Source organism: Dendropsophus ebraccatus, chromosome 6 (genome assembly GCF_027789765.1).
Source record: "Dendropsophus ebraccatus isolate aDenEbr1 chromosome 6, aDenEbr1.pat, whole genome shotgun sequence".
Lineage (NCBI taxonomy): Eukaryota > Metazoa > Chordata > Amphibia > Anura > Hylidae > Dendropsophus > Dendropsophus ebraccatus.
Genome location: NC_091459.1, coordinates 11,256,515 through 11,272,633, shown reverse-complemented (window position 1 = coordinate 11,272,633; position 16,119 = coordinate 11,256,515). Strand labels below are relative to the sequence as shown.

The 16,119-nt window shown below is 46.4% G+C and overlaps 1 protein-coding gene across 2 annotated transcripts in view; it reads left to right on the top strand.

Moving 5' to 3' along the window:
- Nucleotides 1-16,119, top strand: part of MLIP (muscular LMNA interacting protein) — a 138,891-nt gene that overhangs the window by 7,762 nt on the left and 115,010 nt on the right. Inside the window, exon 1 of one of the 2 annotated variants that reach the window (XM_069973426.1) lies at nucleotides 10,476-10,556. The exons of the other annotated variant lie outside the window; for it this stretch is intronic. The gene's annotated coding sequence lies outside the window, so the exon portion shown is untranslated. Of the gene's footprint in view, nucleotides 1-10,475; nucleotides 10,557-16,119 lie in introns of those variants that run through there. 2 annotated transcript variants of the gene reach the window in all.

Here is a 16,119-nt window from a genome sequence, read left to right as displayed (position 1 = left end):
TACAGGACATACAGCAGCTGATAAGTATGGAAAACCTGGGATTTTTAAATAGAAGTAAATTACAAATCTATGTAACTTTTTGGAACCAGTTGATTTGAAAGGAAAAGGTTTTCTCTGGAGTACCCCTTTAACCTCTTAAGGACCCATGACGTACCGGCACGTCATGGATCACTGTCACTTAAGGACCCATGACGTACCGGTACGTCAGCCCTTTAAACGGGCGCCGCGCGAAATCGCGCGGCGCTCTGGTGAAGATGGCTGCTGATTCTATCAGCAGCCATCTTCCTGTATCACGTAGGGGGCAGTTTCCCTGCCCCCCCGTGACGCCGATAGCTGTAATTGGCCGATGACTTCTCATCGGCCAATCATAGCAATGTACTTTGTTTCCGGGACCGGACCCCGGAATTCAGCGGTGATTGGTGCTGTCCGAGACAGCACCAATCACTGCTGTGCCCGGGCGTCACCTGCCCGTGGATCCGGCCCCCTGATCGCCCGTGATTGGCCGGTAACCACCGGCCGGCCATTCATGGGCGATCGTTACTACTTCTCCCATCATCTCCTTCTCTGCTCGCCGGAATCGGCGAGCTGAGAAGGAGATGATGGGAGTACTGTGCAGTGAGCCCGGCGCCCGGTGCATACCTGGTGTGTGCCGGGCGCCGGGTGCCTCCTCCCCCGTACTGCCTCCTCCTCCTCTGGCCCCCTCGTGCTGCCGCCAATAACAGGGAGATCAGCAGCCTCTGATCTCCCTGTGCTCTCTCCCGCTCCTCCCCGGTACCTCCTCTTCTTCCCCGCCGCCGCTCCATGCTGCCCCCGCTTCCTCCTCCTCCCCGTTAGCCGCTCCATGCTTCCTCCTTCTCCCTCATGCCGCCGATCCATCCCTCTCTCCCTGTGCCCTGCTGGCATCCACCCTCCCTCCCTCTCTCCCTGTGCCCTGCTGGCATCCACCCTCCCTCTCTCCCTGTGCTCTGCTGGCACCCACCATCCCACCCTCCCTGCTGGCACTCTCCCACCCTCCCTCCCTGCTGGCACCCACCATCCCACCCTCCCTCCCTGCTGGCACCCTCCCACCCTCCCTCCCTGCTGGCACCCTCCCTCCCTGCTGGCACCCTCCCACCCTCCCTCCCTCCCTGCTGGCACCCTCCCTCCCTCCCTGCTGGCACCCTCCCTCCCTGCTGGCACCCTCCCTCCCACCCTCCCTCCCTGCTGGCACCCTCCCTCCCTGCTGGCACCCACCATCCCTGCTGGCACCCACCATCCCTCCCTGCTGGCACCCACCATCCCACCCTCCCTCCCTCTCTCCCTGTGCCCTGCTGGCACCCACCATCCCTGCTGGCACCCACCATCCCACCCTCCCTCCCTGCTGGCACCCACGCTCCCACCCTCCCTCCCTGCAGGCACCCACGCTCCCACCCTCCCTCCCTGCTGGCACCCACGCTCCCACCCTCCCTCCCTGCTGGCACCCACGCTCCCACCCTCCCTCCCTGCTGGCACCCACGCTCCCACCCTCCCTCCCTGCTGGCACCCACCCTCCCACCCTCCCTCCCTCCCTGCTGGCACCCACCATCCCTCCCTGCTGGCACCCACCATCCCACCCTCCCTCCCTGCTGGCACCCACCATCCCTCCCGGCACCCACCATCCCTCCCTCCTTGCTGGCACCCACCCACCTACCAACCCACCCTCCCTGCTGCCACCCACCCTCCTGCCACCCTCCCTGCTGCCACCCTCTCCCCTCTCTGCTGCCACCCTCTCGTCTTACCCTCTCCCCTCCCCTGCCATCCTCTGTCCTGCCGCTACCCTTTCCTCTCCCCTCTGTCCTGCCAACCTCTCCCCTCTGTCCTGCCACCCTTTCCTCTTACCCTTGCCTCTTACCCTCTCCCCTTCACTGCCACACTCTGTCCTCCACTGCCACCCTCTCCCCGCCCCTGCCACCCTCTGTCCTGCTGCTACCGTTTCCTCTCCCCTCCGTCCTGCCGCCCCTCTCCTGCCACCCTTTCCCCTTCTCTGCTACCACCCTCTCCTCTTACCCTTTCTCCTCCGTCCTGCCGCCCCTCTCCTGCAACCCTCTCTCCTCTTCTGCCACCCTCTGCCCTTTGCTGTTTTTTTTTCTTTAGTGTAAATTTCTTTCTTTTTTCTGTGTCCCCCCCCCTTCTCCCGGTGTGCCTGCCAAGTAAAAAAAATGTAAAGTAAAAAAATAAAATAAAATAAAAATGTAAAAACAGTACATAAAACACACACACACTTTCACGTGTAGAAGCATAACACTTACACACCCCTCTAAGGGTGCCTTCACACACTCCGGATCCGCAGCGAAATCCGCTGCGGATCCAGTGTTAGTTCATCCCTATGAGAATACATACACGCAGTGGGCTTGACATCCTAGTGCGTGTATGTAAGTTCACCCCCCGCTGCCCGGAGCATACATCATCTGTTCCCCGCTCCAGCTTGCTTCGGAGGTTCTCGGCAGGATGTCCTGCTCAGCCAATCTGTGGTTGCGGTGGGGCAGCACACTGATTGGCTGCGCGGAATGAGCAGACACCGTGAGCCCTGAAGCAAGCCGTAGCAGGGAGGAGGTGATGTATACTCCGGCCAGCGGGGGGGTTAACTTACTTACACGCAGCGGGATGTCAAGCCCAACCCCAACGAACCACAGATTCCTGAGTTTGTTGGGGTCACTTGTGGGGGGTTTACAATGTTTTGGCAGCACGGGGGCTCTGCGAACCCTTCGACCTCCATTCTGGCCAAATCCAGCTTCCAAAATCCAAATTGCGCTCCTTGCCTTTGAAGGCTTTCCGTGCACAGACTTTGCACTTTGTTTCCACATATGGGGTACTCCTGTAATAGGGGGAAATTGCTCTACATTTTTAGTGGTTTATTTTTTCTTTTAACCCCTTGTGAACATGAAAAATTCAAAGTTACATCAATGTTTTAGTGTAAAAAATTAAATTTTTCATTTTGACGTCACATTGTTCCACAATTCTGCCCGTCACCAGTGGGGTCCATATGCTCACTATACCCCTTGTTAGATTCCTTGTGGGGTGTAGTTTCCATAATGGGGTCACTTGTCGGGGGTTTCTACTGTTCTGACAGCACAGGAGCTTTGTAATTGCGACATGGCCTCCATCCTCCATTCCAGCCTCTAAATGGCGCTCTGTCCCTTTGGTGGCTTGCCCTGTGCCCATATGGCACATTATGTCCACATGTGGGGTATTTTCGTAGTCAGGGGAAATTACCCTACACGCTTTGCGTTTATTTTCTTTTTTAACCCCTTGTGGAAATGGAAAAAAATCAAGGCTAGACCAACTTTTAGTGTAATTTTTTAAAAATTTTTACTCTAAATCATTGATCTTGTCTTTTTTTTTCATTTTCACAAGGGGCTAAAAGATAAAAAAAAACACAAAATGTGTAGAGCAATTTCCCCTGAGTACGGAAATACCCCACATGTGGACATAAAGCTCCATGCGGGTGCAGGGTAAGCCTCCAAAGGAAAGGAGCGCCATTTGTTTTTTTTAGGCTGGATTAGATTTTAAGGGGCCATGTTGCATTTAAAAGGCCCCTGTGTTGCCAAGACAGTTGAAACCCCCCACAAGTGACCCCATTATGGAAACTACACCCCTCAAGGAATGTAACAAGGGGTGTAGTGAGCATATGGACCCCACTGGTGACGGGCACAAATGTGGAACAATGTGGCGTGAAAATGAAATATTACATTTTTTACACTATAATGTTGGTCTAGCCTTGAATTTATCATTTTCACAAGGGGTTAAAAGAGAAAATAAACACACAATGTGTAGAGCAATTTCCCCCGAGTCCGTAAATACCCCACATGTGGACATAAAGCGCCATGTGGGTGCAGGGCAAGCCTCCGAAGGGAAGGAGCGCCATTTGGATTTTGGAGGTTGGATTTGGCTAGAATGGATGATGAACTCCATGTCGCATTTACAGAGCCCTTGTGCTGCCAAGACACTGGAAACCCCCCACAAGTGACCCCATTCTGGAAACTACACCCCTCAAGGAACCTAACAAGGGGTGCAATGAGGATATGGACCCCTTGATGACGGGCATATTTGTGCCGTGAAAGTGAAAAAATGAAAATTTTCACTTTCTCATCACATTTTTCCACATTTGTGCCCGTCACCAGTGGGGTCCATATGCTCACTGCACCCCTTGTTAGATTCCTTGAGGGGTGTAGTTTCCAGAATGGGGTCACTTGTGGGGGGTTTCCAGTGTCTTGGCAGCACGAGGGCTCTGTAAATGCGACATGGCCCTTGAAATCCATTCTAGTGAAATCCAGCTTCCAATTGGCGCTCCTTCCCTTTGGAGGCTCGTCCTGCGCCCGCTTGGCACTTTATCGCCACATCTGGGGTATTTCCGTACTCGGCAGAAACTGCGCTACATGGTTTGTGTTTTTTTTTTCCTTTTATCCCTTTGTGAAAATGAAAAATTGAAGGCTAGAACAACGTTTTAGTGTAAAAAATACTTTTGTCCTTTTTCACGCCATATTGTTGGGAAAATCTGTGAAGCACCTGTGGGGTCCAGATGCTCACCGCACCCCTTGTTACATTCCTTGAGGGGTGTAGTTTTCTAAATGGTGTCCCTTTAGGGGTGTTTTTTAGGTTTTGGCACCCCAGAGCCTCTGCCAACCTGAAGTGGTACAGTCAGAAATTACCTAATATAACGGAGGCGTTGAAATTCACTAGGCGCTCCCTTATATCTGAGGCTTGTGGTTGCGTCAAACAACGCATTAGGGCCACATATGGGGTATTTCTATAAACTGCAGAAACAGGGCAATCAATATTGGGGTGCATTTCTCTGGTAATAGGTTTATAATTATGAAAAATATTGGATTACAATAAAATCTCTGCACAGAAAATTAAAATTTCCAAATTTCTTACACACTTAGCTTTTATTTCTGTGACTCCCCTAAAGGGTTAAAACACTTTCTGGATATGCTTTTGCAGAGTTTGGGGGGTGCAGTTTCTGAAATGGGGTGCTTTGTGGGGCTTTCTAACACACAGTCCCCTCAAATACACTTTAAACCTGAACAGGTGCCTAAAAATATCTGATTTTGAAATTTTACTGAAAATTTGGAAATTTGCTGCTAATGTTTTAAGCTTCCGATTGTCTAAAAAAAAATGAAAGATCGTTTAAAAAATGCCGCCAACATAAAGTAGACATGTTGCTAATGCTATTTAATATATAATTTATGTGGTATAACCATTTTCTGTATAAGCAGAAAAGTTTTAAAGTTGGAAAAATGCATTTTTTCACAATTTTTCACGTTATTTTGGTTTTTTTCATAAAGATTCGTTTTAAGTATCGACTCCAATTTACTAGAAATGTGAAGTACAATATGTCACGAGAAAACAATCTCAGAATCAGCCGGATAGGTAAAAGCATTCCGAAGTTATTAATGAATAAAGTGACACAGGTCATATTCATAAAATTTGCACCGGTCCTTAAGGCCATTTCAGGCCCGGTCCTTAAGGGGTTAAGCCATGTGTGCCCAGCACTGTGGATCAGCCTTGGTCAGATCTGCTGCACTACGGAGCACTTTTTCCTTTGTATATTTCTGTGTATGAGGCTTTTTGTTCAGACGCCCTGCAGAGGTATTATTTATTCATGGTATATAATCAGCAATGTTATAATAACTTATAATAATACAGCTGATTCAGCCCGGCACTGCTGCATCCCGTCCTCACTGCCCCCGTCCCTGCTAAACCAGGAAGTGAGTGTCACGGCCGCGGCGGCGTCCCGTGTTCCGGGCCGCCGCCGCGACCTCCTCCTGCCCCATGCAGCCGCCGGGGTCCTTGTGCAGGGACCCGGCGCTGCTGCTAGTTCGGCCCCTGGGGGCGCCTCACCTCTCCTCCGCTCCTGTCTCCGTCTGTGCCGGCCGGCGCGCGCGTCCCCGCCCCCTAGGGCGCGCGCGCGCCGGCTGTCTCAGTTTTAAAGGGCCAGTCCGCCCTTAATTGGTTAGTTGCACCAATCACTCCCTATAAATCCCAGCATGCCCTGTCCCTTGTGTTGGAGCCTCTACATGCTTCCCATAGCGTTTGGCCCAGCCCCCTGTTGTTCCTGTTTCCTATCCGCTACCTGGTCCCAAGTCCTTGTTCCTGATACCTATCCGCTACCTGGTCCCTAGTCCTTGTTCCTGGTTCCTGCTCCCCTGTCACTTCATTGCTCCTGTGTTCAGCCTGTCACCTGCGGTTACGCCTACAGACCTCTGCCAGTACCATCTCCTGCCTACTGCTCCTGCCACGCCTCGCCTGCCGTCACTAGCAACCAAGCCAGGGGTAGCGACCTGGGGGTCGCCTGCCGCAGCAAGTCCATCCCGCCTTGCGGCGGGCTCTGGTGAAAACCAGCGGCCCCTTAGACTCCGCTCCCTGGTGAGGTTAGTGCCATTGCTGGTGACGGTCCAGTGGATTCACTACTCCAGGCGTTACAGTGAGAGCAGGAGGCAGGGGTGCCCAGCAGAGGTAAGGATACCCCTTTACGGCCTGTGTCCCCGATCTTTTAAAATCCTAGCAACGCCCTTGATAGTATAGTAAATAGCTCAGGTCTGTATTATCTCACACGTGGAGTTTGCCTACAATTGGTGGAGGCCATGTGTTATTTAAGGAGCTCTAATAGGTTATTGGCTAAATATCACTGACAGCTAAATATCACTGATAGTAATTTAAATGGTTATATAACTGATACCGTTATCGTTCCAGCTACCTGGTCCCACAATCAATTGCACCTTGTAAAGGCACTTAAAGTAAATGCTGATCCTCTGATCGTCACCCATTTATGATCGTACATGGCCACATATCACACCATGTAAAGCATGACTCTGCAATAGGTTTTATTAAGCAAAAGAGTTTCCTGATGTATTTAAAAAGCTGTTTTCCTACCCCCTCCTCACTTCAGAAGAAGCAGGATTTCTGTGTCCATTATGTTCTATGGAAAGGGGAGGGGTCGAGGAGGATGAGTGAGCACAGAGAGGAGAAAAGGCAGCCCTGCATAACTCTACATTCTGCAATCTCATCTCACTAAGCTCCCAGATAAGCAGTGACCTTTCTGACCTGTGAATCCAGCATTTTATGTGGCTAGACAGTCTGCAAACTGTACAGCTGCTTCTCTGCTCTTCCTGCGCACTCATCCTCCTCAGCCCCTCCATAGGTTATAATGGACTCAGCAAACCCATCATCGCTTTGCTTCTCTGTAATGAAAATGACTTTTCCTGACAATGTGCCGATAAGAAGTGTGTGTGTTTGCGAGGGGGGAGGATGGAAAACAGCTTTTTGAATACAGAAAGAGGCTTTTTTGCCCAATATACTTAAAAATACAATGTATCCTAGCTCTACAATGATACAACTTCATGTGAGTGTAAATATATGAAAAAGTTCTAAGACCTATTACAAAGTTTCCTAAAATTGTTTGTACTATTGACTTAAAAAATAAAATAATTAAATGACAGTTACACTAGTATCACTGTCGTTTTATTTTTATTTTTTTTGCAGAAATCAATAGTCCAGGAGATTTTAGGAAACTTTGTAATTGGGTTTATTAGTCAAATATGTCATTATGTGCATCTAAAAAGACTTTCCCCAGCCCCCCCCCTCCTCCTCCTCTCTCTCCTTCACTGCTATTTATCGGGAAATCTCGACTCTTTTACATCAGTCGTGCCCTGTGTAACCTATGGAGAGGGGAGGGGGGAGGAGGGAGATTAGTCACCAGCAGAGAACAAAGGATTACACAACAGGACCTGTGTGAAAGCCGGTATTCAGAGGTCAGAGAGGTCAGTGCTGACTTCAGAGGAGATAGCCTGGTGATGTAGCTGTAAATTAACTTTTTTTGTCCTGTTTTGGTGCCTCATCTCCCTCCACCCCTCCCCTCTCCATAGAAAACCATGAAGACGGGGGGAGAGTTTCAAACGGCTTTTTCATGATAAAAATGGATTTTTCAGCTAATAAACCCAATTACAAAGTTTCTTAAAATCGCCTGTACTATTGATTTATGCAACAACAGTGACACTTTAAGTCTCTGCAACCCCAGGGTGTGCCCTTGCATTTACCCTCAATCCTGTCTTCCATTGTATTTTGCAGAAAGTACATTACTAATTACAGTATATGACTGTAATATCCTCAGACAGTAAAAGATGGTCTCGAAAGTTGAAATGTACATTGTAAGAAAAGCAATCATGTTGGTGTCTCAGGCAATTTATCTTGTCATTACAACTGTAAGTATATAGCTGAGCCCTCATTATGTCAGCTTCCCAAGTGAAAGGATGACTGATGGCCGTGAAACGGGAAAAACTCTGTGCTGGACATGAGATAAAAAATATTTAGGCCAACGTTTTCAATTATCGTTGGCTAAAATGTAGAGGATTGTGATAAATGTAAGAAACAATAAATATTAGCTAAAATTTTTACCTTTAAAATGTCAAAGGCATTCCAGAGTAGTGTAGGTGCAGGACGGTGAAAATCTTTTTTTGGGTGAAAATCTTTCTCTTTTAAATCAACTTTTTTTCCCAAAAAGTTGTATAGATTTACTTCTATTAAAAAATATTGTATTCCCATACTTATCAGCTGCTGTATGTCCTGCAGGAAGTGGTGAATTCTTTCCAGCCTGACACAGTGCTCTCTGCTGCCACCTCTGTCCATGTCAGGAACTGTCCAGTAATAAATCCCTATAGAAGACCTCTACTGCTCTGGACAGTTCCTGACATGGACAGAGGTGGCAGCAGAGAGCACTGTGTCAGACTAAAAAGAAAAGAACATTTCCTTACGGACATACCGCAGCTGATAAGAACTGGAAGACTTGAGATTTTTAAATAGAAATAAATTATAAATCTATATAACTATCTGAGACCAGTTGATTTGAAAGGAAAAAGATTTTCGCCGGAGTACCCCTTTAATAAAATGTGCCATAAAGGTTAAAAACATTAGTGTAGGAATGTCCGAGCTTCTCATAGTGTTCCTGTAGTAGTTTCATGAATGATGACTATCGGGCAGCATTGTGCACAATGCCCATTCAGTGGTGCATCATCCATCTGGGGGCGCTGTTGTCACCGCTCTCTGCTGTTCATATCTGTGCATAAGGACATGGAACATCTCCAATCCACAGAGACAAGCAGTGGGGAACAGAGATAATGGGGTATCCATTAAGGCAACAAATTCCAAATGGAAGTACTTTAACCCTTTTATGACCAAAGGTCATTGATGCACGACTATTCAGGTCACAACAAAGCAATGTTCCTCCTCACCTTCTGAGAGCCAGAACGCTTTTATTTTAACACCTACAGGGCTGGTTGGGGTGTAATTTTTTGTGCCATGACCTTTAGTTTTCACTGGTATTATATCGGTGTAAAAGAAATTTTTTGATCGCTTTTTATGAATTTTTTTTCTGATATATAATTAAAAAAGAAAAAAAAAATCAGGAATCCCGGTGTTCCCCCCCCCTCTTTTTGTTTACATTGTTAACCGTGTGGGAACAATATTGTTATATTTAAATAGATCAGACCATTCCGCACACTAAGATATGTATTTTTTTTTTTCCTCATAATTTTATTATTAGATTGGGAAAAGAGGTTTTATTTTATAAGGGGTTTATTTATTTATTTTTTTTACACTTCTTAAGCATATACTGAACAATGCTATACCATTGCACAGCATTGATCAGTACTACTGAAGATCTTTTCATAGAGTCTGCCTGGGGGCAGACTCTATCAGAAGGTTGCTGATTAAAGATGAGCAAACCGGGTTCGGGTTCGAGTCGATCCGAACCCGAACGTTCGGTATTTGATTAGCTGGGGCTGCTGAACTTGGATAAAGCTCTAAAGTTGTCTGGAAAACATGGATACAGCCAATGACTATATCCATTATTTCCACATAGCCTTAGGGCTTTATCCAAGTTCAGCAGCCACCGCTAATCAAATGCCGAAAGTTTGGGTTCGGATCGACTCGAGAATGCTCCAGGTTCGCTCATCTCTATTGCTGATCCAACAACATGGAGGTGAATGTTTCTCCTCTGCCTGTCAGGGAAAATGATCAAGATCCCAATCAGTCAATGACAGGTGGTTATCCTGTCACTGACTTCCTTAAACACTGTGATCGCTATAGATTGTGGTGTCTAAGGGGTTAATGACAGGCAGCCATTATTATCTCCGACTGCACTGCTCTCACATTGAAGCGGTGCCACACATATTAAAAGCCCCATCACGACAGGATATATATATATAAATATATACAGTATGTTCCTACTGCAAAGGGCGTCTGTATAGAACATATTGCATGATACATGTTTATATATCTTTTTTAGCACCATGCACAATACTCATCATCCAATCTGAAACACAAGAATGAAAACATAGTAGTTAGTTGTGAAACTGTACGTCACGTGTCACCCGTAGAACATTTTGTCTTCTATTCTCAGGTTCAGCAATTTTCTATGGTTCAATAGAAACAAGCAGCATGAAATGAATGACAGCACCCTACGATTTGCTCTACATGACAACTGTGTTGGAGTCGTCAGATGGAACCACAAGTAGCTGACAAAATCCTAACTATTTAAAGAGGTATAGAACACACTGTAAGAGCGGGCACTTATGTCACGGGGAAAACCATGTCATTTATAATGTAAAATGCTACATAGTAATTTTCTTAGAATAACTTATAATTGGTGGCATCTGTTCCTCTATACATAACATCTATGTATATAAAGAACACATAGCAAGCAGAACCTGACAGTTCATTGGAACTTTTAGAAAATCGGCACTCCAGGACGTAGACAAGTAAAATATAATTTTTAATTGAGCATTAAAAATTATTGTGTTTAAAACAGATCACCTACTGTAGTTTTACCTAGTTTCCTGATTCCCGTGATCCAGGTTTTATATTTTAAATTTGGAATTTGTTGTTGGTTGGTCTCTATAATAATTGTACATTCTCCCCTTTCAGGGAGAAACCTTCGGAATACCGGCCTCCCATGATCTTGGCCACATCGTTTTATCATGTGAGCTTCCTAGAGGCTTTTTCAGGACCCTCCGTGACTGTATATAATGGGGTTATTTATATCATCTTTAGAAGACAATGGTCGCTCCTAACTTTTCCTCAAAGGGTTTATCCAGCGCTACAAAAAGATGGCCACTTGCTTCCAGAGACAACATGACTCTTGTCTCCAGTTCAGGTGCGGTTTGCAATCAAGCTCCATTCACTTTAATGGAACTAATTGGCAAACCCCACCCAAACTGAAGACAAGAGTAGGGCTGTCTCTGGAAGAAAGTGACCATGTTTCTGTAGCGCTGGATAACCCCTTTAAATTTCATTTTAACCATATCTCCTCGCTCAAAGACCAATATTACCTTTGTAGCCATTCAAGCTCAACAGATGGCTACAAAAGTGATATTGGTCTTTGAGCCAGAAGAGGGTAAAGAAGCTAACGGAGTCTTCTAAAGCTGATGTACGTGGCCATTATATATCGTCATGGAGCATCCGCAAGAAGTCTCTAGGAAGTTGACGTGATACAACTATGTGGCCAACATCATGGGAGGCAGGTAACCCGAGACTTTCTCTTTGGGAAGGGGGAGTCAGGAGGGGGAAAGAGCTTCTATGATTTTAGGTTAAAATGAAAGGTCAAGTAAAAATATGGTACACACTTGGTAAATGGGTCCTGTGTAGTCTTTGGGTCTTCCTGCTTCTCTCCTGGTTCAGATGCGTCAGGCAGGTCTCCGGGATATGAGTATCTTGTGTGCTTCCTGGATAAAATGGTGATTTCCCTTCCTGGATAACATGGTGATGTCACGACCCGACTCCCAGCGCTGTGCAGGCTGCGGCTGCTGGAGAGGATAATGGCAGGTGGATGCTCAGTGTCCCTTCAGTGCCCTGTGTCCCTCAGTGTCCCCCTGCCATCATCCTCTCCAGCAGCCACAGCCCGCACAGCTCTGGGAGTTGGGTCGTAACATCCCCATGTTATCCAGGAAGTGACATCACCATGTTATCCAGGAAGTGACATCACTATGTTTTCCAGGAAGTGACATCACTATGTTATCCAGGAAGTGACATCCCCATGTTATCCAGGAAGTGACATCACCATGTTTATCCAGGAAGTGACATCACCATGTTATCCAGGAAGTGACATCACCATGTTATCCAGAAAGTGACATCACCATGTTATCCAGGAAGTGACATCACCATGTTATCCAGGAAGTGAAGCCTTGATGCAGTAGTAAATGCAGGGAGAAAAGCACTTTATAAGCATTTCCCGTAATAAGTGTATATTGGTGATTTGTATAACTTTTGGGGGACAATACAATACTTTAATAACATTTTTCGCCAGACTTCTCCTTTAAATATTTCACACACTCCTATGAGTATAGGCGTACCAGGACACCATTGCCCACAGTAAGGTACTTACCTATTACTGCATCATGTGTTATCTACCTATACAGCATGGGAATGCCAACAATTTGGGATTTTTGCATCTGTCACTTTATTTATGATGGCAGGTAGCTTGTTCCAAAAATAATGTATGGGGGAACATTGTCATCATATGTGTGTCATTGCACCTTTTTCCTGTACTCACCTCCAACATTGGTCGGTAGCTGTGGGATATGCATTGTGTAATACTACAGTCGCACTATACCACCTAAATATAAGCTTGTAGCTGGTTTCTTGTATCTTACATGATATAGATATCGTATGGCATAGAGTAAGAGCTTGAGTCCCGTCTGGTGCTGACATTTATTTAGTTCTTTTTCCCATCTGGTGACAAATGATGTAGTCGAGGCGTGATAAAAGTCTAAAATAAATTGCATAGGATAGTGACACATTTGGTAGGGAGGGAATGAAGAGAAGCATAGTTCCTCAAATGGTATGAGTTGTCTAGTAAGGTTGAATTTAAAGCGAATGTACCATCAGGTACATTTGCTTCAAGTGCTTCATTTGGTCTTTTGGTCTTTTCCCAAGTATCGGCCGGGGGGTGAAGCACTGGAGGCGGGCCGGCCCGCCCCCAGTGGGAGGAAACCCCCGCCCTCTCCATTGATTCTTATGTAGCCGTGTCATAAAGGGGTGAGGGTTTCCTCCAACTGGGGATGGCCCGGCCCACCTCCAGTGCTTCAGCCCGTGCCAGTGCCCAGGAATAGAACGGCGCTGTACGCGTGAATTAGGGTGCGTTAAAAAAAAGGACTGCGGCACTGGCTTCCCTGTGCAGGTGCCATTCTATCCATGTGAGAAAGCGAATGTCCTCATGGTACATTTGCTTTAAATTTATTATAGAGGAAGAAATGTTGACCCCCAAATATATTAAATATATTGGCTGGTGCACGACCTTGTGCCTGGCATACCAAATCTATTGTAGATTTGAATCATGATTTACGAGCAAACATAAATCATGATAAATAAGTACGTGCCTCCTCCCTACCTTGGTAGGATCCCCCAAGAGCCCCCCGAGACCACCCTGCCCGCCCATCAGGCAATTGGGGGGATACGACAGATGTACGCGAAGAAGGGGCAAATCTGCTGGCGTACACTCTGTCCTAAAGTTTAATAAATATCCTTGCATGTGTTTAATGGTGCGATGGGGATTTTAAGGGGATGCTAAAACATGCAGGATTGAATCCATTATTTAGTGTCAATATTTTATTTGAGCTATTTGGTTGCCATAAAACTTGCACTGATATATGCAAACATGTGCTCTGTTTCCTATTTTGACATGACCTGTGTGACATTTGGGACATTGTGAGCTGTCATCTGTGGCTACTCTCAGCCAATTCTTGTTGCCAGGAGGGTTCTGTTTAGCTGTAAGCACATTACTGACTACTTACTGTACAGTCATTCACTCAAATGTCCTTTCCAGCTGGATGCCTCCAATTGTAGACTATCCCCATAAGAATTTGTTAGATTTTTCTCTGCAGGAGAGATTATGGTACATGTGTATACATATAAATTGTCTGTCGATTCTGAATATAGTTTAAGATAATACATTCAAAGATTGGACTTGTGTAATTTGCTAGGAAAAAAAACACTTCAGTCCTGTAAAAATGGCATTAAATATTTCCAGTTACCATTTAATTATATTTATCATCAAAGAGAAGGAATTTTCATTTTTCAGGAAAGCACCTTAATACAGTAGCTACAAATCCATAGCTGTACATTGTAACTATTACTAATATTCATACCCAAAGCAAAAAATGCTAAATTTATGTAGCGAAAAATGTCTTTATTGATTACATATATATATACTGTATGCTGAAGTCAAATGATAGAATCAGGGATTTGATCAAATCTGGGGAAATGATGAAATGACCGCGTGTTCCATCATTTCCCCAGGGAATTGATCAAATCACAGACTACTTTCAGGGAAATGATGGAATGAACTCTATCATTTCCCCCTGCGACATAGAATTTTCTTACCGTATCGGCTCTCTGCTCCCCCCAGCCTGTCCGCTCTGCTCCCGGTCCGCCTCCTCCACCTCTCTGCTCCCCGTTCTGCTCATTTTCCCTGCTACATGCCTCCTGATGTCCCAAGTCTGACCGCTCCGCTCCATGCCCGCCCCCGCTGCTGTACGCCTGCCGGGAGGTGTGCCGCTCTGCCCCCCGTCCACCTCCGCTGCTTCTCTGCTCCCCATTCCCCTCATTTTCCCTGCTACATGCCTCCTGGTCCCCCAGCCTGTCCGCTCCTCTCCCTGTCCGCCCCGCTGCCATATGCCTGCCAGGAGGTGTGCTGCTCTGCTTCCTGTCCGCCTCCGGTCCCGTCCACCCTGCCCTGTGACATGCTTACTGCTCCCCCGGCCTGTCCGCTCTGCTCCCTGTCCTCCCCAATGCGTATGCCTGCCAGGAGGTGTGCCGCTCTGCTCCCTGTCCGCCTCCGGTCCCATCCGCCCTGCCCTGTGACATGCCTCCTGCTCTCCCGATCTGTCCGCTCTGTTCCCCGTCCGCCCCAATGCCGTATGTCTGCCAGGAGGTGTGCCCCTCTGCTCCCCGTCCGCCTCTGGTCCCGTCCGTCCTGCCGCCATTTGCCTGCGGGGACGTGTGCCGCCCTGCTCCCCCGTCCGCCTCCGCCCCCAAACATAGAGCCAGGCGACACCTCGATCGTTCATTCCATCATTTCCCTGAAAGGGGTCAGTGATTTGATCAAATCCCTAGAGAAATGATGGAATGGCATGTTCATTTTTGATCAAATCCCTGGATTCTATCATTTCACTGCAACATATATAAAACATAATTATAAAAAGAGAAAAAAAACAAACAAACATTAAAACAGAACAGTGTCTCGGAGGAGATAACAAATAATGCATAATTACACAGGCTGCGACCCCGAAACCAAACATCATCAACGGACAGACAAAATAAATAACAAATTTATAGGATAGACTCAATGTATGATTATCAATGTAGTAAAGTGCTAGTTAGAGATGAGCGAACCTGGAGCATGCTCGAGTCGATCCAAACCCGAACTTTCGGCATTTGATTAGCGGTGGCTGCTGAAGTTGGATAAAGCCCTAAGGCTATGTGGAAAACATGGATATAGTCATTGGCTGTATCCATGTATTCCAGACAACCTTAGAGCTTTATCCAAGTTCAGCAGCCCCAGCTAATCAAATACCGATTGTTCGGATTCGGATGGACTCGAGCATGCTCCAGGTTCGCTCATCTCTAGTGCTAGTGCATTGAAAGTACCAATAACATCACTATATCAGGGGTCTATCCCTTACCATCCAATACCCCACAAAAGTTAGGGATCCAGCAATGTCAATACTAGAGATGAGCGAGCAATACTGGGTCGAGTAGCTATTTGATCGGGTATTGCACTACTGGAAAGATTCATTTTCGATCCAGTATCTGACTGAAAATTTTAATCTAAACTAACTTAAAGCCTGTTGGGGGCTTCAATGGAATAGATGGGGATCCCCTTCTCATCTATTCCGTTATAGCAGGAAATTAATTAACTGTATTGTTAATTGAAACAGCATTTTTTTCATTTCAGTTTTACTATTGTAAAGAAAACTATCTATATCAGAACAAAAATGTGCTGTTTTAATGAAATATTAACTAATTCAGGGAGCGGTATTTTTTAAAGGTGTCAATATGGACTTGGTGACCTCCAAGTGGTCAAATTTAGGTTTTCAAGACATGAGAATT